The sequence below is a fragment of the Arachis duranensis genome, chromosome 9 (genome assembly GCF_000817695.3).
Source record: "Arachis duranensis cultivar V14167 chromosome 9, aradu.V14167.gnm2.J7QH, whole genome shotgun sequence".
Lineage (NCBI taxonomy): Eukaryota > Viridiplantae > Streptophyta > Magnoliopsida > Fabales > Fabaceae > Arachis > Arachis duranensis.
Window position 1 is genome coordinate 37,415,277 of NC_029780.3, and position 3,657 is coordinate 37,418,933.

The 3,657-nt window shown below is 39.0% G+C and overlaps 1 non-coding gene across 1 annotated transcript; it reads right to left on the minus strand.

Annotated features, from left to right (window-relative positions):
* Nucleotides 1-1,057: 1,057 nt before the first annotated feature.
* LOC127742210 (small nucleolar RNA R71) lies at nucleotides 1,058-1,161 on the minus strand. Its single transcript, XR_008003397.1, has one exon. It is a non-coding gene; the product is annotated as a small nucleolar RNA R71 (small nucleolar RNA).
* Nucleotides 1,162-3,657: the final 2,496 nt, after the last annotated feature.

Sequence of the window (3,657 nt, forward strand, 5' to 3'; positions counted from 1 at the left end):
ATAACTTTTTAATCATATCTTTTTATCATATCTTTTTAAATTTTATCTTTTTCAAAAAAAAATTTGATTTCAAAATATCTTCTTATCTTCTTATCTTTTCAAATTCGATTTTCAAATCTTTTTCAACTAACTATTTGACTTTTTGTTTATTTCTTATCGTTTTCAAAACCTCCTAACAACTTTTCTCTCTCTAATTTTCAAAAATACCTCCCTCTTTTTTAAAAATTATTTTTAATTAATTAATTATTTTAAATTTTAATTTTAATGTTATTTCTTATCTTAATTTTCGAAAATCATTAACTCCTTTTCAAAATTATTTTCGAAAAACTTCTCTCTCATCTTATTCTATTTATTCATTCATTTACTAACACTTCTCTTCATCTCAAATCACTGCCCCTATTCTCACCCTTGTGTTTGGATTCTCCTTTCTTTATTCCCTTTCTTCTTCTACTAACAATAAGGAACCTCTTTACTGTGACATAGAGGATTCCTCTTCTTTTTCAGTTCTCTTCTCTTTCATATGAGTAGGAACAAGGAAAAAGGTATTCTTGTTGAAGCTGATCCAGAACCTGAAAGGACTCTGAAGAGGAAACAAAGAGAAGCTAAATTACAACAATCCAGAGACAACCTTGCTAAAATTTTCGAACAAGAAAAGGAGATGGCATCCGAACCCAACAACAATAGTGCAAGAAGGATGCTTGGTGATTATACTACACCTACTTCCAAGTTTGATGAAAGAAGCATCTCAATTCCTGCCATTGGAGCAAACAATTTTGAGCCGAAACCTCAATTAGTTGCTCTAATGCAACAAAACTGCAAGTTTCATGGACTTCCATCAGAAGATCCCTACCAATTTTTAACCGAGTTCTTGCAGATCTGTGAGACTGTTAAGACTAATGGAGTAGATCCTGAAGTCTACAGGCTTATGCTTTTCCCTTTTGCTGTAAGAGATAGAGCTAGAGCATGGTTGGACTCTCAACCTAAAGATAGCCTAGACTCCTGGGATAAGCTGGTCACGGCCTTCTTGGCTAAGTTCTTTCCTCCTCAAAAGCTGAGCAAGCTTAGAGTGGATGTTCAGACCTTCAAACAAAAAGATGGTGAATCCCTCTATGAAGCTTAGGAAAGATACAAGTAAATGACCAAAAGATGTCCTTCTGACATGTTTTCAGAATGGACCATGATAGATATATTCTATTATGGTCTATCTGAGTTCTCTAAGATGTCATTGGACCATTCTGCAGGTAGATCCATTCACCTAAAGAAAACGCCTACAGAAGCTCAAGAACTTATTAACATGGTTGCAAATAACCAGTTCATGTACACTTCTGAGAGGAATTCCGTGAATAATAGGACGCCTCAAAGGAAGGGAGTTCTTGAAATTGATACTCTGAATGCCATATTGGCTCAGAACAAAATGTTGACTCAGCAAGTCAACATGATCTCTCAAAGTCTGAATGGATGGCAAAATGCATCCAACAGTACTAAAGAGGCATCTTTTGAAGAAGAAGCTTATGATCATGAGAACCATGCAATAGCAGAGGTAAATTACATGGGTGAACCTTATGGAAACACCTATAATTCATCATGGAGAAATCATCCAAATTTCTCATGGAAGGATCAACAAAAGCCTCAACAAGGCTTTAATAATGGTAGAAGAAACAGGCTTAGCAATAGCAAGCCTTTTCCATCATCTTCTCAGCAACAGACAGAGAATTCTGAACAGAGCTCCTCTAATTTAGCAAACATAGTCTCTGATCTGTCTAAGGCCACTTTAAGTTTCATAAGTGAAACAAGATCCTCCATTAGAAATTTGGAGGCACAAGTGGGCCAGCTGAGTAAGAAAGTCACTGAAACTCCTCCTAGTACTCTCCAAAGTAATACTGAAGAGAATCCAAAAAGAGAGTGCAAGGCCATTGACATACTCAACATGGCCGAACCTAAGGAGGAAGGAGAGGACGTGAATTCCAATGAGGAATACCTCATGGGACGTCTCTCAAGCAAGAAGAAGTTCTCTATTGAGGACCCAAAGGAATCTGAGGCTCATATTGAGACCATAGAGATTCCATTAAACCTCCTTCTACCATTCATGAGCTCTGAAGACTATTCTTCCTCTGAAGAGGATGAAGATGTAACTGGAGAGCAAGTTGCTCAATATCTAAGAGCTATCATGAAGCTGAATGCCAAATTATTTGGTAATGAGACTTGGGAAGGTGAATCTCCCTTGCTCATTAGTGAACTAGATACATGGGTTCAGCAAACTTTACCTCAAAAGAGACAAGATCCTGGCAAATTCTTAATACCCTGTACCATAGGCACCATGACCTTTAAGAAGGCTCTGTGTGACCTAGGGTCATGCATAAATCTTATGCCACTCTCTGTAATGGAGAAGCTGGGGATCATTGAGGTACATCCTGCCTTATTCTCATTATAAATGGCAGACAAGTCAGCAAGACAAGCTTATGGATTAGTAGAGGACGTGTTAGTAAAGGTTAAAGGCCTTTACATCCCTGCTGATTTCATAATCTTAGACACTAGGAAGGAGGAGGATGAATGCATCATCCTTGAAAGACCTTTCCTGGCCACAGCAGGAGCTATGATAGATGTTAACAGAGGAGAATTAGTCCTTCAATTGAATGGGGACTACCTTGTGTTTAAGACCCAAGGGTATTCTTCTGTATACATGGAGAGTAAGCATGAAGAGCTTCTCTCAGTACAAAGTCAAACAATGCCCCCACAGTCAAACTCTAAGTTTGGTGTTGGGTGGCCACAACCAAACTCTAAGTTTGGTGGTTGGTGGACGAAATTGTGATAAACAATAATGGCTCTTTAGCATGTGCATAAAAACATTAACTCAGCACTTTCTTTCCACAATCTCGTTCAACTAACCAGGAAGTGAACTGGGTCGTCCAAGTAATAAACCTTACGTGAGTAAGGGTCGATCCCACAGAGATTGTTGGTATGAAGCAAGCTATGGTCACCTTGTAAATCTCAGTTAAGCAGATTAAATGGTTATGGGTTTCGAAAATTAATAATAAATAGAAAATAAAAAGGGATAGAAATACTTATGTAGATCAATAGTGGGAATTTTAGATAGGCATGTGGAGGTGCTGTGCTCCTCTTGAATCTCTACTTTCTTATTGCTTTCATCCAATTCTTCTTACTCCTTTCCATGGCAAGCTGTATGTAGGGCATCACCATCATTAATGGCTACTTTTAATCTTCTCGGGAAAATGGTCCTATGCGCTGTCACTGCACGGCTAATCGTCTGGAGGCATCACCCATGGCTGATGGCTACATCCCATCCTCGCAGTGAAAACTAATGCTCACGCACTCTGTCACAGTACGGCTAATCACCGGTTGGTTCTCTGTCGGTTCTCAATCAGGTTGGAGTAGAATCCATTGATTCTTTTGCGTTTGTCATCACGCCCAGCCTTCAGGAGTTTGAGGCTCGTCACAGTCATTAAATACCGGAATCCTACTCGGAATACCACAGACAAGGTTAGCCTTTCCGGATTCCCAGGATCCTACTCGGAATACCACAGACAAGGTTAGACTTTCCGGATCCTCATGAATGCCGCCATCTATCTAGCTTATACCACGAAGATTCTGTTGGGGAATTTAAGAGATACGCATTCAAGCTCTGTTGCATGTAGAACG